At 48.5% G+C, this 22,951-nt stretch overlaps 1 protein-coding gene across 2 annotated transcripts in view; it reads left to right on the top strand.

Moving 5' to 3' along the window:
• Positions 1-4,371: 4,371 nt before the first annotated feature.
• exd2 (exonuclease 3'-5' domain containing 2) overlaps positions 4,372-22,951 on the top strand; it is a 61,069-nt gene continuing 42,489 nt past the window's right edge. Inside the window, exons 1-2 of one of the 2 annotated variants that reach the window (XM_087990109.1) lie at positions 4,372-4,692; positions 6,166-6,236. The gene's annotated coding sequence lies outside the window, so the exon portion shown is untranslated. Of the gene's footprint in view, positions 4,776-6,165; positions 6,237-22,951 lie in introns of both variants that reach the window. The other variant, XM_087990110.1, reaches the window with a different exon arrangement.

The raw sequence follows: 22,951 nt of genomic DNA, 5'->3' as shown, positions 1-22,951 counted from the left end.
GAAATTCTACAATGCCTGTTTGAAAAAAAAAACAATTGTCAGTGGTCATGCTTTGGCCAGATGAGGGTATTGTATTAAAATATCTTTGCTGCTGTGTTTTTAATGCAGTGTTCACAAAAGGACGAGTGCATTTTAAGTCTGATGTTTTGTTAAGATTTTAGAGAAGAACTTGAGGCTGAGCTGTTTCAGTTCTTTTAATTATTGTTAAGACTTCATTGGCCCCTTCATATTGCAAATTCAAAGCATGTTGATCTCTACCAAAGTTGCCACTGTAATTCCGAATGTTTTATTTAGGAAGTTTCATTTGGAGAACATATTTTAATGTTTTGCATTTATTTGCCACGAATATTTTGAGATTTAAATCTGAACTGAAACTGCCTCTTCAATGGCAAAAGCCCAGGAAACATGTTGTTGTTTTCTTGCTGTTCCAGATTCTTGAAATACTTTTCCTGACAGCTTTCACATTGACAAAGTATCAATTTGTTAAAGGAAAATAATTTTTGAATAACCTGAATGAAGTATCCGAAGGTTTGATTTTAGGACCATTGATTGTTGTTTATAACTGACTGAATTGTTTAGGCAGTATAATTTAGAAGTTTATGGATTGTATCAAACTTGATAATGTCATAAATAGTGAATAGACTAACAGACTTCAAGATGACTGAGAAGTTGAAAAAGGCAGACACAATTTAGTGTAGTTAAATGTGTGACTGTCTTCATACTGATAGCCACCTTGGCCAGGAAGGAATGAGAGAGAAAATGCAAATATGCTTTCAGCAGCTAACATTATCTCTCGAGTTTCTCCATTCACAGGTAAAGCACATCTTTGGACCACCGCCCACCTCTCCACAACCTGACCTAAAGGATTCAATCTGCTCCCCAATCATGAGCACAAAAACTAGCAACAGTGAAGAGGAGAACTGTACGCTGTTTGTCAGTGGCCTTCCTATGGACATTAAACCATATGAGCTTTACCTTGTCTTTAAAGGATAAAGGATTTAAAGGATATGAAGCTGATCAAGCTGATCACAACAACCAGATGGCTTTGTTATGTTTACCAGCAGAGCAGGAGCAGAAGCAGCAAAGAAAGCTGCATTCACCTAGCCTGTAGCTGCAGCAGCTGCTGTATGTTCAAATGCACTGTATCCTCCATCTGAAGCATCTCCGAAAGGATGGAAGTCTTGTCAGTTTTGTTTAAGTATTTAACTGCCCTTATCCAAGAACTCGGATTTCTCCGTGGAGTGGTGTGCAAGGATAGACTGAATTTTCTTTTCAGGTTGGACTTTACTGAAGGAGATCTTGGACAACTGGCTCATTTCCACTCGGCTAGGAGCAGGTGGAGTGTTCATTAAGGACTGTGGATTTAAGAACTTTACTAGTGAACTTTTTCCCACATGGGAGGATCCTAGAAATTCTATCTACTGAATTGACTAGTAATTTTTGTTGTTATAATCATTGCATGTTGTGTATCAATAAGTTGCTTAAATACTGGCTGTCAGAATCTTATGAAAGCTGGCAGTGTCATCTAGGTGGTTATCATGGAATGATAAGAGGGAGGAATGTAATGTTAAAAGATTAAAATGTACTGTCTCTCTGGACATTAATGTCATATTAAAGGGTTAATCTGCACTGTCTTTCAGTGAGGACAACAATCATGAAGGAATGTGAATGCTTCCCTCTCCAATTAGACAGTCATTTGCTACTATTCCTCCTTGCTGTTGTCAAGTTAAACTATCGTTCAATCTCTTCCATTCAGAAATGGTTTCTGGACAGAGTTAATGTCGCACCTGCATTGTGTTGGGGAATCACTCAGTCAGGAAATCATCTGCATTTGATCCCTCAGGAGTAGGGCATTAATATTTGCATTATCTCTGAGGATGATCTCATCCTGCCACTGTACCTGGGATAACGTGACTGAGTAACTGGGGTTGTCTTGAGTGGCATGTGACTATTGGGGGGTGGCCAGAGCAAATGTAGCATTGCTAACTGACTTGTATAAAGGGCATGTATTTTCTTTACTCAGGGCTTCACTTGGGTCAAAGGGGGTCACCTAACATGCTTTGTACATTGTACATGCTTTAATAAACATGTTTATGGTGTGTGCAAAACGCATCTTGTGTGTGAAACCTCTTGAAAAGAACCTAACACCAGCAACTTCACTTCCAATTGCTTATGCACTTGCTGCACTAAGCCTCTTTGTTCAGCAACATTCCCCAGGGATCTACCATTAACTGTACAAGTCCTTCCTTGGTTTGCTTTACCAAAAGGCAACACCTCGCGTGTTCTCTCCAATCACAGTCTGGGATCAAGTTCCCTCTGAGATCACTCTCTGGGTTTGTGTCCTTCCTGGGATATATTCTCCCTGGGATCACTCTCTGGGATCATGTTCTCCCTGGGATCACTCTCTGGGATCCTGTTCTCCCTGGGATTACTGTCTGAGATCATGTTCGCCCTGGGATCACGCTCTGGGATCCTGTTCTCCCTGGGATCACTCTCTGGGATCATGTTCTTCCTGGGATTACTCTCTGAGATCATGTTCTCCCTGGGATCACTCTCTGGGATCATGTTCGCCCTGGGATCACTCTCTGAGATCATGTTCTCCCTGGGATCACTCTCTGAGATCATGTTCTTCCTGGGATCACTCCCTGGGATCATGTTCGCCCTGGGATCACGCTCTGGGATCCTGTTCTTCCTGGGATCACTCTCTGAGATCATGTTCTCCCTGGGATCACTCTCTGAGATCATGTTCGCCCTGGGATCACGCTCTGGGATCCTGTTCTCCCTGGGATCACTCTCTGAGATCATGTTCTCCCTGGGATCACTCTCTGAGATCATGTTCTTCCTGGGATCACTCTCTGAGATCATGTTCTTCCTGGGATCACTCCCTGGGATCATGTTCTCCCTGGGATCACTCTCTGAGATCATGTTCCCAAACTTAATTCGGAAGTGATCGGCTCCTGAACTTTTAAAGCAGTGGCGATAGTGAATTACAAAGCCTTAAGGAACACCACAACCAGTGACGAACAGGACAAAGTTTTAAGCTCCAGCTGAACACGCGCGCTGCGCATGTGCACCACTGGGAGGTCCAAGTGAGGATCTGGGAGGACTGAGAGTGTGTGTTAGCAAGACGCCTATCCTGCCGCCAGCGCGCTGTCTTTGTTCAACAGCAGCCGCACGAGAGGCTCCAGGTAAAGGAAAGATAATGGGAGGAGGGTGAAGATAGAGGGAAGGTGGGAATAAAGGGAATGGGGAAGAACGGAGGGAAGGTGGGAATAAAGGGAATGGGGAAGAACGGAGGGAAGGTGGGAATAAAGGGAATGGGGAAGAACGGAGGGAAGGTGGGAATAAAGGGAATGGGGGAAGAACAGAGGGAAGGTGGGAATAAAGGGAATGGGGGAAGAACAGAGGAAAGGGGAATAGAGGGAATGGGGGAAGAATAGAGGGAAGGTGGGAATAAAGGGAATGGGGGAAGAACAGAGGAAAGGGGAATAGAGGGAATGGGGGAAGAATAGAGGGAAGGTGGGAATAAAGGGAATGGGGGAAGAACAGAGGAAAGGGGAATAGAGGGAATGGGGGAAGAATAGAGGGAAGGTGGGAATAAAGGGAATGGGGGAAGAACAGAGGGAAGGGGGAATAAAGGGAATGGGGAAGAACGGAGGGAAGGGGGAATAGAGGGAAGGTGGGAATAAAGGGAATGGGGAAGAACAGAGGGAAGGGGGAATAGAGGGAATGGGGAAGAACGGAGGGAAGGGGGAATAGAGGGAAGGTGGGAATAAAGGGAATGGGGAAGAACGGAGGGAAGGGGGAATAGAGGGAATGGGGAAGAACGGAGGGAAGGTGGGAATAAAGGGAATGATGGAGGAATAGAGGGAAGGTGGGAATAAAGGGAATGGGGGAAGAATAGAGGGAAGGTGGGAATAAAGGGAATGGGGGAAGAATAGAGGGAAGGTGGGAATAAAGGGAATGGGGGAAGAACAGAGGGAAGGTGGGAATAGAGGGAATGATGGAGGAATAGAGGGAAGTTGGGGATAGTGGGAATGATGGGAATAGAGGGAAAGGGGGAATAGAGAAATGATGGGGGAAGAGAGGAAAAGGGGAATTGAAGGAATGATGGAGGGAATGCTGGCAGGAGGGGGACTAGAGGGAATAATTTGGACAGGGGGAAAGAGGGAATGATGGGGGAAGAACTTGAGAGGTTACAAGGAAAGAGGAAAATGGAGAGGTTAGAGGGATTGTGAGGGAATAGAGAGGATGAGGGAGGGGTTAATGAGGGAATTACAGGGAATTAGGAAAGGTGAGACAGGCAGATGCAAGATAAGACTGCAGAGGAGCAGAAAATGTTGGTATTTTGGAGAGCAGGATAAGTGGATGGAAAGAGAGTGATAGAGAGAAAGGGTTAGAGTTCAGTAGGAGAGTGAATCTTCAGTTAAAGGATCAAGTTTTTTTTGGGGGTAGAGGGAAAGAAGAGAAAGGGATAGCAAACATTGGTGACATTTGTTTCTGAGTCACCAAACTGTAATGTAATGGTGGGCACAGTATAATTCAGAAATTAGAAATCCATGGATGGCAGTGATATAGTAATAATGGGCAGCTTTGAATTTCATGTAGCCTCAAAAAATCCTAATCACTAATGTGTGGAGGATGAATTTGTGGAATGTGTACAAGCTAAGTATCTGGAACAACTAGAAGAAAGTGAGGACTGCAGATGCTGGAGATCAAATTCAAGAGTGTGGTGCTGGAAAAGCACAGCAGGTCAGGCAGCATCTGAAGAGCAGGTGACTCTACATTTCAGGCATAAGCCCTTCATCAGGAATGAGGCTTGTGGCCTGGGGTGCTGAGACATAAATGGGAGAGGGGTGAAGTTGGGGGGGAGGAAGCTGAGAATGTGATGGTTGGTGAAGTTGGGGGAGAAGGTGATAGGTCGGAGAGGAGGGTGGAGTGAATGGATGGGAAAGGTGATGGAGAGGTCAAGAGGGCGGTGCCGAGTTGGAGGCTTGGGATTGGGATAATGTGAGGGGGGGGGGGGGGAAATGAGGAAACTGGTGAAAGCCACATTGATCTTGTGTGGTTGCAGGGTGCCAAGGTGGAATATGAGGCGTTCTTCCTCCAGGCGTCAGGTGGTAAGGGTTTGGCTATGGAGAAGGCCCAGGATCTGCATGTCCTTCGTGGAGTGGGAGAGGATTTTGAAGTGTTGAGCCACGGGGCGGTGGGGTTGATTGGTGTGAGTGTCCCAGAGATGTTTTCTGAAACAATCCACAAGTTGGTGACCTGTTTCCCTGACGTAGAGGAAACCACTTCAGGTGCAACGGATACATAGATGACATGGGTGGACGTACACCCACTCTCGGCACCTTCCCCTGCCACCACAGGAAATGCAAAACCTGCACCCACACCTCCCCCCTCACCTCCGTTCAAGGCCACAAGGGATCCTTCCACATCTGACAGAAATGTACCTGTACCTTCACCAATGTCATCTACTATATCTGTTGCACCCAATGTGGTCTCCTCTACATCGGGGAGACAGGATGCCAACTTGTGGATCCTTTCAGAGAACATCTCTTGGACACCCATACCAACCAACCCAACCGTCCCATGGCTAAACACTTCAACTCCCTCACCCATTCCACCAAGAAGATGCAGGTCCTGAGCCTCCTCTTCAGCCAAACACCTGGAGGAAGAACGCTTCATATTCTGCTTTGGGACCCTGCAGCCACACAGGATCAATGTGGATTTCATCAGTTTCCTCTTTTCACCTCCCTCCATATTATTCCCAGTCCCAAGCCTACTCAGCACCGCCCCCTTGACCTGTCCATCACCTTCATCTATCTATTGCATTTTAAGCTACCTTGCCCCCAACCCCAACCCCCCTCCCATTTATCTCTCACCACCACCAACCGACCCCTGGCCCACAAACCTCATTCCTGATGAAGGACTTATGCCCGATACATCAATTCTCCTGCTCCTCGGTTGCTGCCTGGCCTGCTGTGCTTTTCCAGCACCAAACTCTTAACAGGTGTCTGGAACAGTTCACTGAAGAACCAATTAACAGTTGGGCTGTTTTAATGTTTGGCTGTTTTAAAGTTTGTATTATGTAATGGGGAAAAAAACTTATTAAGGAGCATTTAAGCAATTATTATGATAGATTTCACTTTGTTTGAATTTCAGAAAGTTTATTCGGATCTTGAATCTGAACAAGATCTAACCCTAACACAAGAAACTATGAATGGGTGGCTATGGTGAGTTGGAAAATATGCTAAAAGATTTGATAGTAGACAGCCAATGGCTAGCATTTAAAGTATTAAGTGGTCTACAACATACACTCTTATAAATACTCAACAGAGAAGGTGAATCAACTGTGGTTAACAAAAGAATGAAAAGATTTCATTAGCTCAGAGGACATGGTTTATACGGATGCCAGAATATATGGCAAACCTGTAGATTGGAAACCATTTGGAATTTGACAATGGATGACAAAGAAACTGAGAAAAGAAAGGAAAATGAGAACATCCACATGAGTCTGCAAGAAATATTATATGAGAACAAAGATTGCAGGGTGGATGAGAACACATATAAAAAGGAAAACGATTAGTCTCCATTACCCCTTAGTAAGGTCATGGCTGAGCTGTTTTTAAAATTTATACAACAAAGACTGCAGGGTAGTTTAGTATACTGCACATGGCCCCACCATGTAGATAGTCATTCAAGTGGAGGGAATGAAAAAGTTTTTTTAAAAAATTTGTTCATGAGGTATGGGCATCGCTGGCTAGGCTAGCATTTATTTTGTTTCCCTAACTATCTAGAGGATAGCTGAGAGCCAACCTCATTGCTGTTCGTGTGAAGTCGCATATAGGATATCTTTCCCTAAATAACAATAGCAAACCAGATGGGTTTTTTTGTCAGCAGACTGGCTTTTTATTCCAGATTGTTATTGAATTTAAATTTCACAACCTGCCATAGTGGGATTTGAACTCCCATCCTCAGAACATTAGAAACAAAAACAAAAATTGCTGGAAAAGCTCAGCAGGTCTGGCAGCATCGACCTAAAGTTTCAGGTCGAGTGACCCTCAACAGTTCTGAGGAAAGGTCACTCAACCCAAAATGTTAACTCTGATTTCTCTCCACAGTTGCTGCCAGACCTGCTGAGCTTTTGCAGCAATTTCTGTTTTGTTTCTGATTTTCAGCATGTGCAGTTCTTTCAGTTTTTATTTCTTCAGATCATTAATCTAGGATTCTGAATTGCCAGTCCAGTGACATTATCACTATGCCACCAACCCCTATGTAATCATAATACTACATAACAGTGTGGTAGTAATGAGGGCAATATAATCAGAACAGATACTTCTCTGCAATCTCAACTGGGATTTCTGAAGAATCTATTATGGGCTTGATGCAAGATTAAAAATATGTTATCAGAGTTGATGTTGAGGGGACAATCCAGTTGTGGCTCATGTACGATTCAATGATATTGTTATGACACGGGGTAAACCTTCTGCTAATTTAAACCAGACATGCAGAAAATCTCACCTCGTCTCATAATCTGTAAAAGTATCAGTGACAAAGAACTACCAAATCCTAGTATTTAAAGAAAAAATTAACAATTTATTTTTTAACTCCAAGGGAAAAAAAAGAGAACATTAAACGAAAACCATCTACACTGTAAACCTCCTTTGTCTTAACAATTTATCTACCTCCCACCCTACAGCACTATACTGATGCGATAAAACCCGCCGATTAAGATTTACAAAAAATTCAAATCTCAAAACCAATTAGATGTGTCGATCCTCCTCTGTAGGTTTTTCAGGGTCTTTTCTTTGATCTTCTGCTGCACAGATTTCATATGAGCAGGTACCTTTGAGAGAGTGATTTTGTGAGCCTTCTGTGTTTGTTGGTGTTCTTTGCCGCCCGCTCTGGCTAACTGTTCAAAAAGCCCGATTTTTTATACCCCAAAACATCGGATGGTCTCATTAATTTGATGTCGTCAAAACAGTAAAATTCAAATTCAATTGGATTTTGTTATCTTGGGGCATAATTTAAACTGATTGACCAAATTTGAATTTGATATGTAACAGCTCAGCTAGTTGTTTCACAGCCAAATGTGAAATTTTTTAATTTTTCAGCATACTCTGTGCTTGTGAAGTCTTTGCCCGCTTCCACTCTCTCTTAAAGGTACAGTATGCACCTAGACCTTCATAACACCTCCCCGCTTAAGAGAAAATGAACCATCATAATGAAAAGATGGGTTTTTTCTATTTCTTAACCACATTACCATAACAAATGTATGACTTTAATCTTAAGTTCATATTAACTTCTTCCCACACATATATATAACATTGAATAGATACCAATTTCATCTGTACTTTATCAGTTAAATCCGCAATAATGCTTCTGCTATTACATTCTCACCACCCGCAACATGTATGATTTGTAAATTAAAAATCTGTAATGTAAGACTCCAATGAAATAGCCTAATATTCTTGTCTTTAAAGCAATCCAGGAATGTAAGAGGATTGTGATCCATGTATACAACCATCTCCGACACATTGTGACAAACATTAAAATGTTGGCAGGCCGTTACCAAACTCAATAGTTTTTTTTGATCATAGACTATTTTCTTTGGTGGGTGTTGAGCTTCTTTGAAAAGTAACCGGCTGGCAGTTCAATTCCATCTTCATCTTCCTGTAGCAGTATATTCCAATGACACTAGCATTGATAAGGCAACTTTGAAAGGTTTCAAAATGTTTGGTGTAGCTAAAACTGGTGCGATGGTTAATATTGCTTTTAAACTGTCAAATGCCTCCTGGCATTGTTATGTCCACCAACATTTTGTGTTCTTCTTCAGCAAATCTGTAAACGGTGCTACTACACTGCTGAAGTTCAGAAAAATCTTCTGATGGAATCCGCTTAGTCCCAAAAAGTTGAAGCACCTCTTTCTTTGAGGTTGGTCATGGAAATTCCTCGATGACCTTCGTCTTTGTGTTCCTTGGGGTCAACCTTCCATGACTAATGTTATAATCCCAAGAAGGTTACCTCTGCTTTCATGAATTCAGTTTTTAAGTTTATTACATGTTTTGTCGTTCAAAGAGCTCTGTACCCTGTGATCTTCCCAGGACTCACTAAAGATCGCTATATTGTCCAAACAGATTACACAGTTTGTTAAGCCAGCCACAGCTCTGTTCATGAGTCTTTGAAATGTGGCGGGTGCGTTCTTCATTCCAAAGGGCATCACTTTGAATTAATATAGCCCATTTGGGGTTACAAATGCAGAAATTTCTTTTGACATCTCTGATAAAGGTACCTGCGAATAACCACGCAGTAAGCCCAACTTTATGATGTAATTGGCTTGTCCAACTTTCTCTATACAGTCCTCCAATCTCTGTTTTGGGTATGATTCCGATTTTGTTATGGCCTTCTGATAATCCACGCAAAACCGTTGAGTCCCATCAGGTTTGGGAACTAAGACGATTGGCAAACTGCACTCACTTTGACTCGGTTTGATGATATTTTCGTTGAGCATGGCTTTCACTTCTTTCTGGACCTGTGTGGCTTTGAAAGTGACTTTAATGCGCAGTAGCATTCGTCCTCCCCATCGGATTCTTGCATATGTCCTCATACTGCTGTAACAAACATTTCAACTGTGTTCTTTGCTCTTGAGACAAATAGTTTACTAACCTATCCCACTTCTCAAGGACTTCCTCATTGTTTAACATATTTTGAGGCACATCAAATGCTACAACATCTGATTTGATTCCTCACTCTGCACAGCAGTAACTAACACTTGTTTCTCCAGTTCTTTCAGGTAATACCCCTTAGGAAGCTTGTCTTATGCACCAATGTGCATTCATCTGTTAACTCTGCTGCTCTTCTCACTTTATGTTCATCCACATGAATTCTTATCATCTCTGAAAGTGAGTTTTTAAACTCCTATAGCAGAATAGTTTCTCTTAGAGCCTCATAGATCTTATCTATTTTTAAAGCACGCACCCATCTATCAAAATGATTATGTTTAATTCTTTCGAACTCAACATAAGTCTGACCTGATTCCTTCTTTTGTTTCTGAACAGCTGTCTATTTGCTTCTGGTACCAATTCATAAGCACTCAAAATAGCCAGTTTGACCTCTTCATGATCTCTTGACCTTTCATTTGACAGCGCTGTAAATACCTCATTAGCTCTGCCTACCAGTTTAATCTGAACTAGCATTGCCCACAAGTCCTCGACCACTCCACCTGCCCAGCCAATTTTTCAAATGAAATAAAAAAGGCTTCAAAATCATTTTCATCAAAATGTAGCAGAGTTTTGCCATATTTTTATGTATCGCTACCTTCTCTTTTAATCTCCATCCTGTTGACTTGACTTTGCTGACTAAGTCGCAACATCTCCAGTTCAAATTCTCTCATGTTTTCTCTCTCCCTTTTTTCTCTCTCTTTGCTCAGCTAAGACTCTTTCTTTTACCTCTTTCTTCTCTCTCTTTTTCTTTCTCTCTCTTTCTCTCTTCCTCTCTCCTTCCTTTCTTTTTGTTTATCTTATAACTCAATTTTCCTCAATTGTAAGTTAAATTTTTTCTAACTCAACTGCACTTGTCTATTTCTCTGACACGCTTAAGTGTTTGAGTAACTCCCTTACAATTTCTGCTATACTTTTGTCCTTGTTTCAATGCAATTCTAACTTCTTTGCTAATTCGAAAAGTAAGGTTTTTTCTTTCTTTCTAAACTTCCTTCACAAATTTAGGATTCATCTTCAAATCCCAGACCTCTTGAGCAATTTTAAAAGCCATTTCTCTCACTTTTTATTTAACCAACCACAAGTAACCAAAATTAAACAAATTGTCTCACATACGTTTTATTTAAAGATCTAGGAAACTAACCTGCAAGTGTTTAAATCTACTGGGCATTTCTTGTACCCCAAATCTATTCAAACCTGTCCAAATCACAGACCAGAGCCCCCAGCTATTATGACTCTGGGTAAACTCTTCTGATAATTTAAACCAGATACACAGAAAATCTAATCTTGTCTCGTAATCTGTAGACGTATGAGTGACAAAAAACTACCAAATCCCAGTATTTAAAGAAAAATTAACAATTTATTGTTTAACTCCAAGGGAAAAAAAGAGAACATTAAACAACTATCAACACTGTAAGCCTCCTTTGTCTTAACAATTTATCTACCTTCCACTCTACAACACTATACTGATCCGATAAAACTCTCCAATTACAAAAATTCAAATTTCAAAACCAGTCAGATGTGTCGCTCCTCCTCTGTATCTTCCTCTGTAAATTTTTGTGGGTCTTCTGCTGCACAGAGTTCATATGAACAGGTACCTTTCAGAGAGTGATTCTGTGAGCCGTCTGTGTTTATTGGTGCTCTTTGCCGCTCTGGCTAACTATTCATGTTGTGCCGACCTGTGGAACCATTCTGAAGCCCATCTAACTTACACTATTCCATTTTCATCCGTATGTCTATCCAATGACCATTTTAATGCCCTTAAATTTGGTGAGTCCTCTACTGTTGCGGCAGGTCATTCCACGCCCCTACTACTCTCTGAATAAAGAAACTACCTCTGACATCGGTCCTCTATCTGTCACCCCCTTCAGTTTAAAGCTATGTCCCCTTGTGCTGGCCCTCCCCATTCAAGGAAAAAGGCTCTGTCCACACTATCTAAACCTCTGATCATCTAATGTCTCAATTAAGTCACCTCTCAACCTTTTTCTCTCTAACATAAACAGCTGCAAATCCATCAACCTTTCTCATAAGACCTTCCCTTCATACCAGGCAACATCCTAGTAAATCTCCTCTGAACACTTTCCAAAGCTTCCACATCCTTCCTATAATGCGGTGACCAGAACTGTACGCAATACTCCAAGTATGCCCACACCAGAATTTTGTACAGCTCCAACGTGACCTCATGGCTCCGAAACTTAATCCCTCTGCCAATAAAAGCTAACATACCATGCGCTTTTTAACAGCCCTATCAACCGGGGTGGAAACTTTCAGGGATCTATGTAAGTGGACACCGAGATCTCTCTGCTCATCTACACTGCCAAAAATCTTACCGTTAGCCCAGTACTCTTTATTCCTGTTGCTCCTTCCAAAGTGAATCACTTCCCAGTTTTCCACATTAAACTCCACTTGCCATCTCTCAACCCAGCTCTGCAGCTAACCTATGTCCCTCTGCAACCTGCACCATCCTTCAGCACTATCCCCAACTCCACCAACATTAATGTCATCCATCAGTTTACTAACCCATCCTTCAACACCCTCATCCAGGTCATTTATAAAAATGACAAATAGCAGTGGCCCCAAAACAGATCCCATGAGTAATTGAACTCCAGGATGAATATTTCCCATCAACCACCACTCTCTCTTCTTTCAGCTAGCCAATTCCTGAACCAAACTGCTAAATCTACATCAATCCCATGCCTCCATATTTATGCAATAGCCTACCGTGGGGAACCTTTTCAAACGCCTTACTAAAATCCATATACACCACATCAACCACTTTACCCTCATCCACCTGTTTGTTCACCTTCTCAAAGAACTCAATAAGATTTGTGAGGCATGACCTACCCTTCCCAAAACTGTGTTGACTATTCCTAATCAAATTATTCCCTTCTAGATGATTATAAATCCTATCTCTCATAACTTTTCCAACACTTTACCCACAAACAAAGTAAGGCTTGCTGGTCTATAATTGCTAGGGTTGTGTCTACTCCCCTTCTTGAACAAGGGGACAACATTTGGTATCCTCCAGTCCTCTGGCACTATTTCTGTAGACAATGATGATATAAGATCAAAGCCAAAAGTTCTGCAATCTCCTCCCAGGATTCCCAGAGAATCCTAGGATAAATCCCATCTGGCCCAGGGGACTTATCTATTTTCACACTTTCCAGAATTGCTAAACCACCTCCTTGTGAACCTTAATCCCGTCTAGTCTATTAGCCTGTATCTCAGTATTCTCCTTGACAATATAGTCTTTTTCCAGAGTGAAAATTGATGAAAAATATTCATCTGGCACTTCTCCTATCTCCTCAGACTCCACACACAACTTCCTACTACTGTCCTTGATTGATCCTAATCTTACTCTAGTCACTCTTTTATTCATTATATACCTAAAGAAAGCTTTAGGGTTTTCCTTGATCCTGTCTGCCAGTGACTTCTCGTGTCTCCTCCTGGCTCTTCTTAGCTCTCTCTTTAGGTCTTTCCTGGCTAACTTGTAACTCTGAAGTGACCTAAGTGAGCCTTCATGTGTCATCTAACATACGCCTTCTTCCTCCACTTGACAAGAGATTCAACTTCTTTAGTAAACCACAGCTCCTTCACTTGACCACTTACTCCCTGCCTGACAGGTACATACTTATCAAGGACCCACAGTTGGTGTTCCTTGAACAAGCTCCACATTTCAATTGTGCCCATCCCCTGCAGTTTCCCTCCCCGTCCTATGAATTCAAAATCTTGACTAATCACATCATAATTGCTTTTCCCCCAGCTATAACTCTTGCCCTGCTAAAGCATTTTTAAGTGTTCTGTTCATTCTCTCTACCACCCCTGAGCTCTGGTGGTGACAGGGGATATGACATTTTTGTTTTATCTGTAGTAGCTGGCATATTGTGTTTGTAACTTTGCCTGTGAAATGTGTCCCTTGATCGGAGTCGATCTGTCGGGGTACCCCCCACCTCTGGATTACCTCCTGTGCTAGAATCCTGGCTACAGTGGTAGCAGTACAGATTATGGTGGGGAATGCCTCAACCCACCGGATGAAGTGGTCTATGATGAACAGGCAGTACGTTTTCCACAGGAAGGTGGTAGTGCCCTGTGAAATCCATTTGGACATGTTCCCAGGGTCCCCTTAGCCTTGATTGGTGTCCCATCCTAATGTTTATGGGTCTACCTGAGTTGTGCTGTGCGAAAACCACGCATCTACATCCTTTCCCATTCCCTTCCACCACCACTCTCCCGAGACTTGCTATCTTAGCTTCCCTGCCTGTATGTGAGAGCTCATGTTGCAGCTCAAGCAAGGTGTTTTGTGTGCACGCTGATGCTGCCACCTTGTCTGCTTGCCTCCAGACATCGTCCACCCCTTTAAGTGCTCCCTACATTCTCCATCTCTTTCTCTCTCTCTCTGCGGGCTGTCCTCCTGCAGCTGCTGTATGTGAATATCATCTTCCATTAGTTTTGTTGTTGCTATTGAAACCTCATCAGTGGTTTCCTGCTTTAAGGCTGGCTGGGTTGCTCTGTCTGTGGCTTGGTTCCCTTTAAATTACAGCCAGCCTGGACTATCTTTCCTTGGCTCCTTTTGGTGCTCTTTGATTTTTATTACTGCAGCCTCTTTTGGCAGTTCGCTGGCACTCAGCAGTGCTTGGATTCTTAACTGATGTTTGATGGGGTTTCCCCCATGCTTTTCCCAGCGCACTGCCTCTGTATGACCTGCTCTGTTGCAATGGCTGCAGTACTCTGTGCTGTCCCTTGTCCTATTCCCTGCCTGTTGGGCCCTACAGTCTCTGGCAAAGTATCCCTGTCGGCCACAGTTGTGGCAGGATGGTTTGGATCTGCCTTTGCCACCATTCCGGTAGGTTGCTCTGTCAGGTTTTGTTTTTATTGTGGGAGCTTCCCCGTGCTGCACCCCGCTAACCCACATTACCAGGTATTCATAAATTTTGGACATTATCACTGCCACTTTCAGGATGGATTGGTGGGCGCTAGACAGCCTGTCTCTAAAACCCTGAATAAGTGCCTGGCCCCCATGATCTGGGTTTGCTTGTCCTGAGCACTCTTGGTATACCCAAAATAATCGTTCCCCATACTCAGAGGCTCCTTCCCCTTTAAGCTGTTGAGAGGTTGTGATTTTGCTCCAGTTTGTGGGAGCATTTCCTAATATCTGCTGGATCTCTTCTTTAAAATGGGCAAAGGGGGTCTGCTGGGCATCTACCTCGGCTGTAGGGGTGACAGCATGTGTCCAATGTTCACCCCCCCTCCCACATAGTCTCAGCTGTGGCTTTGTGACTACCATCTACCTGTCTCCATCTGCCAGCTGGGCAGGCTGCCCAGACAGCTGGTATATATCCAGATCAAACCAGCTGACAAGGGAGGCGCAGTAGTAGTTTGGCGCACCGACCTCTACACCGCTGAGGCCAAACGCCAGCTCGCAGATACCTCCTCCTACTGCCCCCTTGACCATGACCCCACCCCCCACCACCAAACCATCATCTCCCAGACCATCCATAACCTCATCACCTCAGGGGATCTCCCATCCACCGCCTCCAACCTCATAGTACCACAACCCCGAACCGCCCGTTTCTACCTCCTGCCCAAAATCCACAAACCTGACTGCCCCGGACGACCCATCGTCTCAGCCTGCTCCTGCCCCACCGAACTCATCTCCTCCTACCTCGACACGGTCCTGTCCCCATTAGTCCAAGAACTCCCCACCTACGTCCGTGACACCACCCACGCCCTCCACCTCCTCCAGGATTTCCGCTTCCCCGGTCCCCAACGCCTCATCTTCACCATGGACATCCAGTCCCTGTACACCTCCATCCCCCATCACGAAGGACTCAAAGCACTCCGCTTCTTCCTTTCCCGCCGTACCACCCAGTACCCTTCCACCGACACCCTCCTTCGACTGACTGAACTGGTCCTCACCCTGAACAACTTTTCTTTCCAATCCTCCCACTTTCTCCAAACAAAAGGAGTAGCCATGGGCACCCGCATGGGCCCCAGCTATGCCTGCCTCTTCGTAGGGTATGTGGAACAATCCATCTTCCGCAACTACACTGGCCCCACCCCCCATCTTTTCCTCCGCTACATTGATGACTGTATCGGCGCTACCTCGTGCTCCCACGAGGTGGTTGAACAGTTCATCCACTACACTAACACCTTCCACCCCGACCTGAAATTCACCTGGACAGTCTCGGACTCCTCCCTCCCCTTCCTAGACCTTTCTGTTTCTATCTCAGACGACCGAATCAACACGGACATCTACTACAAACCGACCGACTCCCACAGCTACCTGGACTACACCTCCTCCCACCCCGCCCCCTGTAAAAACGCCATCCCATTCTCCCAATTCCTTCGTCTCCGCCGCATCTGCTCCCAGGAGGACCAGTTCAAAATACGCACAACACAGACGGCCTCCTTCTTCAAGGACCGCAATTTCCCCCCCGACGTGATCGACGATGCCCTCCACCGCATCTCCTCCACTTCCCGCTCCTCCGCCCTTGAGCCCCGCCCCTCCAACCGCCACCAGGACAGAACCCCACTGGTCCTCACCTACCACCCCACCAATCTCCATGTACAGCGCATCATCCGCCGTCACTTCCGCCACCTCCAAACGGACCCCACCACCAAGGATATATTTCCCTCCCCTCCTCTATCAGCTTTCCGTAGAGACCACTCCCTCCGCGACTCCCTTGTCAGATCCATACCCCCCACCAACCCAACCTCCACTCCCGGCACCTTCCCTTGCAACCGCAGGAGGTGCAACACTTGCGCCCACACCTCCCCCCTCACTTCTCTCCAAGGCCCCAAAGGAAACTTCCATATCCGCCACAGATTCACCTGCACCTCCACCCACATTATCTACTGCATCCGCTGCAGCCGGTGTGGCCTCCTCTATATTGGCGAGACAGGCCGCCTACTTGCGGAGCGATTCAGAGAGCACCTCTGGGCCACCCGGACGAACCAACCCAATCACCCTGTAGCACAGCATTTCAACTCCCCCTCCCACTCCACCGAGGATATGCAGGTCATTGGACTCATCCACCGCCAAACCACAACAACGCGACGGTCGGAGGAGGAGCGTCTTATCTTCCGACTGGGAACCCTCCAACCACAGGGGATGAACTTGGACTTCACCAGTTTCTTCATCCCCCCTCCCCCCACCTTGTCTCAGCCGAATCCCTCCAGCCCGGCACCGCCTTCCTGACCTGCAGTCTTCTTCTTGACCTCTCCGCCTCCACCCTACTCCGACCTATCACCTTCACCTTGACCTCTTTCCACCTATCACATTTCCAACGCCCCTCCTCCAAGTCCCTCCTCCCTACCTTTTATCTTCTCCTGCTGAACACTCTCTGCTCATTCCTGAAGAAGGGCATGTGCCCGAAACGTCGAATCTTCTGTTCCCTAGATGCTGCCTGACCTGCTGTGCTGTTCCAGCAATAAAGTTTCAGCTTTGATCTCCAGCGTCTGCAGACCTCACTTTCTCCTCCAGCTGGTATATATCCCTCAAGTGCAGTCAGTGCCCTGCCCATATATTGCCTAGCTCTTCCCAGAACATCGTGTTTGCATTTCGGGGCTGTAATTAGCCCAGGGAGCCCAGGATCTGTTGCCTTTCTCCTCGGGTAAAGGGTTTATAGTCTGCAACTCTGTGTCCCCCCCCCCCCCCCCCCCCCCAGTGACTGGTGCTAGATTGTGGGCGGCACGGTGGCACAGTGGTTAGCACTGCTGCCTCACAGCGCCTGAGACCCGGGTTCAATTCCCGCCTCAGGAGTTTGCACGTTCTCCCCGTGTCTGCGTGGGTTTCCTCCGGGTGCTCCGGTTTCCTCCCACAGTCCAAAGATGTGCAGGTCAGGTGAATTGGCCATGCTAAATTGCCCGTAGTGTTAGGTAAGGGGTAAATGTAGGGGTATGGGTGGGTTGCGCTTCGGCGGGTCGGTGTGGACTTGTTGGGCCGAAGGGCCTGTTTCCACACTGTAATGTAATGTAATCTAATCTAATCTAATTATATTGTTACAGCTCTTGCTTTGCTGAGGGAGCAGTTCGTCTCTGCTGTACTGTTTTGTAGGAGGGGAGAGAGTCCGTCTCCCTTTCCTCCTGTACTTTTTCTAATCTTTGTTCTAGCTCCTTTATCCTATCCTCCAGCTCCTCAATTCATTCTTGGCCTTTTCCCCACCTGCTAGTGGAGGCATCTACTTATTCAATTAGGCCTGCTCATTGGTACACTAACATTACCCCTATCTTTTTAGTTTTATTTCGTTTTTCTTTGTCATCCAATTCCGCTGCTGTACTAATGTCTAAGATGGATCCCAACTCCCCTTTCTTCATCTGTTCTGTCAGCGCTCGTCTGCCTGCCTTGTATTTCTCAATAAGGGAACCTGCAGTATTCTCTTTAAAATCCTGATCTGCCTTCTCACAGATTGTGTACCCCCCGGATACCACCAACAGTAAAGTGTCCTTAACCAGTGGGACATCTCTATCCCCTGGCAACTAATATTGTCCCAGCACTGTCCGTATGGTGGTAGCAGCCTCCTAGCAAGGTGTGCTCTCTACCCTCCTGGCCATCACTACTAGTCGGCACCTACAGGTCAGCTGGGAATGTTGGTTCAGTAGGATGTACTCTCTTCCAGGATACCTCTACCATTCCTGCCACCTCGACTGTTCCAACACCACCCAATCGGCCCAGAAACCTACCTCAAGCCTGATGTGCTCTCTATCGGAGGGACTTTATACCCTCCCGACCACCACCACTATTTAAGCTGTGTCATTCTGCTACAGACAGACAGGGTATCTCAATTACTCAGTGTCCACGCTTCCCACCTTGGTAATGTGCTGCTCAAACTGGAGTTTGGCTCTTGGTCAGAGTAACACAATAACAGACAGCACCCAACCTTCAACTAGGCTCTAACTGGACTCTGCATTGCTCGCCACTGCAGAGTCCAATGTTAACCAACATTGCCACTTGTGCTTCACAACTCCTAGTGCCCTTGGTGCCACAATTCCCACTTCAATTCCCAACCATTGCATGGGGAGGGGGCTATCCCTCTTAATAACTGGTTTAGGGCAGTTTTTGAGGCAGGCACTACCTTGTCCTCTAGTCGTTTCAGCACAAGCAACTGCTTATCACACCAGTTAGTACACTTTCCCACTTACACTCCATATACCTGCACTTATACACAACCCAGTACTATCACACAGGTTACACACTACAATGATATACCCTATAAACTGTCTTTGGCCCAGTCTGACTCTTCCCATTTGCAGATTCAAAATATCTCTTACCCCAGCCTCCGATTGTGGCCTTTGACCAGAACACCAGGAATAGGAGACCCTGCGCACAGTGCCAGTTGTTGTGGGAAAAATCACCAGTCTCGGAGTCAGAATTGGGATTCAACGACAGAGTTTATTGTACAAAGAAACCCGAACTCCGGGGGGAGAGAGAGAGAGAGAGAGAGAGACACACACGATCGTCAGCACAGCTGTCAGCTACAGAGAACGTTACAAAATCATTGTCAGTTTCAGTGGTCGTGATCATTTCCATTACTGCAGGTCTGAAGTATTAACACTTGTATACAAGCAGTCTCAGGTAGATAACATTTCTATTGAAGGTGATGGCTGGACTCAGACACTCCGGCGGACAGTAGACATTACTAATGTCCCCCACCCGCCTTACACTAATCATCAATGCTCTGTGTCTATTATGCTGGTATCCTGTTAGCCTCAGGCAGTATCTGTGGATGCTTTGCTGTATCTTTCCATGTGCAGAGGATCGTCGATTATCTGAACGAGGTGGGTGGACACTATTTTGTTCCGATAATTGATTATTCGGTTAATTGATTCCCTCTGGGCTTGGAGTTTTCAGGTAAGTTTTTCCCCCATTCAGGAGACAAGGCAGCAGCACACCGTGCACGAGCCTCCGCACCCCTGCCTGCCTGCCCACTCCTCAATCTTGACCTCTCACCCTGCCCACCCACCCCTCAATCCTGCCCGCACACCCCTCAATCTTTACCTCTCGCCCCGCCCGCCCACCCCTCAATCTTTACCTCTCACCCCGCCCGCCCACCCCTCAATCTTTACCTCTCACCCCGCCCGCCCACCCCTCAATCTTGACCTCTCACCCCGCCCGCCCACCCCTCAATCTTGACCTCTCACCCCGCCCGCCCACCCCTCAATCTTGACCTCTCACCCCGCCCGCCCACCCCTCAATCTTGACCTCTCACCCCGCCCGCCCACCCCTCAATCTTGACCTCTCACCCCGCCCGCCCACCCCTCAATCTTGACCTCTCACCCCGCCCGCCCACCCCTCAATCTTGACCTCTCACCCCGCCCGCCCACCCCGCAATCTTGACCTCTCACCCCGCCCGCCCACCCCTCAATCTTGACCTCTCACCCCGCCCGCCCACCCCTCAATCTTGACCTCTCACCCCGCCCGCCCACCCCTCCATCTTGACCTCTCACCCCGCCCGCCCACCCCTCCATCTTGACCTCTCACCCCGCCCGCCCACCCCTCAATCTTGACCTCTCACCCCGCCCGCCCACCCCTCAATCTTGACCTCTCACCCCGCCCGCCCACCCCTCAATCTTGACCTCTCACCCCGCCCGCCCACCCCTCAATCTTGACCTCTCACCCCGCCCGCCCACCCCTCAATCTTGACCTCTCACCCCGCCCGCCCACCCCTCAATCTTGACCTCTCACCCCGCCCGCCCACCCCTCAATCTTGACCTCTCACCCCGCCCGCCCACCCCTCAATCTTGACCTCTCACCCCGCCCGCCCACCCCTCAATCTTGACCTCTCACCCCGCCCGCCCACCCCTCAATCTTGACCTCTCACCCCGCCCGTCCACCCCTCAATCTTGACCTCTCACCCCGCCCGCCCACCCCTCAATCTTGACCTCTCACCCCGCCCGCCCACCCCTCAATCTTGACCTCTCACCCCGCCCGCCCACCCCTCAATCTTGACCTCTCACCCCGCCCGCCCACCCCTCAATCTTGACCTCTCACCCCGCCCGCCCACCCCTCAATCTTGACCTCTCACCCCGCCCGCCCACCCCTCAATCTTGACCTCTCACCCCGCCCGCCCACCCCTCAATCTTGACCTCTCACCCCGCCCGCCCACCCCTCAATCTTGACCTCTCACCCCGCCCGCCCACCCCTCAATCTTGACCTCTCACCCCGCCCGCCCACCCCTCAATCTTGACCTCTCACCCCGCCCGCCCACCCCTCAATCTTGACCCCTCACCCCGCCCGCCCACCCCTCAATCTTGACCTCTCACCCCGCCCGCCCACCCCTCAATCTTGACCTCTCACCCCGCCCGCCCACCCCTCAATCTTGACCTCTCACCCCGCCCGCCCACCCCTCAATCTTGCCCTCTCACCCCGCCCGCCCACCCCTCAATCTTGCCCTCTCACCCCGCCCGCCCACCCCTCAATCTTGACCTCTCACCCCGCCCGCCCACCCCTCAATCTTGACCTCTCACCCCGCCCGCCCACCCCTCAATCTTGCCCTCTCACCCCGCCCGCCCACCCCTCAATCTTGCCCTCTCACCCCGCCCGCCCACCCCTCAATCTTGCCCTCTCACCCCGCCCGCCCACCCCTCAATCTTGCCCTCTCACCCCGCCCGTCCACCCCTCAATCTTGACCTCTCACCCCGCCCGCCCACCCCTCAATCTTGACCTCTCACCCCGCCCGCCCACCCCTCAATCTTGACCTCTCACCCCGCCCGCCCACCCCTCAATCTTGACCTCTCACCCCGCCCGCCCACCCCTCAATCTTGACCTCTCACCCCGCCCGCCCACCCCTCAATCATGACCTCTCACCCCGCCCGCCCACCCCTCAATCTTGTCCTCTCACCCCGCCCGCCCACCCCTCAATCTTGTCCTCTCACCCCGCCCGCCCACCCCTCAATCTTGTCCTCTCACCCCGCCCGCCCCTCAATCTTGACCTCTCACCTCGCCCGCCCGCCCCTCAATCTTGACCTCTCACCCCGCCCACCCCTCAATCTTGACCTCTCACCCCGCCCGCCCCTCAATCTTGACCTCTCACCCCGCCCGCCCGCCCCTCAATCTTGACCTCTCACCCCGCCCGCCCCTCAATCTTGACCTCTCACCCCGCCCGCCCCTCAATCTTGACCTCTCACCCCGCCCGCCCGCCCCTCAGTCTTGACCTCTCACCCCGCCCGCCCGCCCCTCAGTCTTGACCTCTCACCCCGCCCACCCGCCCCTCAGTCTTGACCTCTCACCCCGCCCGCCCGCCCCTCAGTCTTGACCTCTCACCCCGCCCGCCCGCCCCTCAGTCTTGACCTCTCACCCCGCCCGCCCGCCCCTCAGTCTTGAACTCTCACCCCGCCCGCCCGCCCCTCAGTCTTGACCTCTCACCCCGCCCGCCCGCCCCTCAATCTTGACCTCTCACCCCGCCCGCCCGCCCCTCAATCTTGACCTCTCACCCCGCCCGCCCGCCCCTCAATCTTGACCTCTCACCCCGCCCGCCCGCCCCTCAATCTTGACCTCTCACCCCGCCCGCCCGCCCCTCAATCTTGACCTCTCACCCTGCCTGCCCCTCAATCTTGACCTCTCACCCCGCCCGCCCCTCAATCTTGACCTCTCACCCCGCCCGCCCCTCAATCTTGACCTCTCACCCTGTCGCACCTCAATCTTGACCTCTCACCCCGCCCGCCCCTCAATCTTGACCCCTCACCCCGCCCACCCCTCAATCTTGACCTCTCACCCCGCCCGCCCCTCAATCCTGACATCTCACCCCGCCCGCTCCTTCAATCTTGACCTCTCACCCTGCCCGCCCCTCAATCTTGACCTCTCACCCAGCCCGCCCCTTCAATCTTGACCTCTCACCCCGCCCGCCCCTTCAATCTTGACCTCTCACCCCGCCCGCCCCTCAATCTTGACCTCTCACCCCGCCCGCCCACCCACCCCTCAATCTTGACCTCTCACCCCGCCCGCCCACCCACCTCTCAATCTTGACCTCTCACCCCGCCCGCCCACCCACCCCTCAATCTTGACCTCTCACCCCGCCCGCCCCTCTCAATCTTGACCTCTCGCCCCGCCCGCCCGCCCCTCAGTTTTGACCTCTCGCCCCGCCCGCCCGCCCCTCAATCTTGACCTCTCGCCCCGCCCGCCCGCCCCTCAATCTTGACCTCTCGCCCCGCCCGCCCGCCCCTCAATCTTGACCTCTCGCCCCGCCCGCCCGCCCCTCAATCTTGACCTCTCGCCCCGCCCGCCCGCCCTCAGT

This window comes from Chiloscyllium plagiosum, unplaced genomic scaffold, assembly GCF_037043375.1.
Source record: "Chiloscyllium plagiosum isolate Xiang-an unplaced genomic scaffold, Cpla_swu_hap1 HiC_scaffold_8, whole genome shotgun sequence".
Taxonomy (NCBI): Eukaryota; Metazoa; Chordata; class Chondrichthyes; order Orectolobiformes; family Hemiscylliidae; genus Chiloscyllium; species Chiloscyllium plagiosum.
This window is presented reverse-complemented; position numbering and strand designations above follow the sequence as displayed.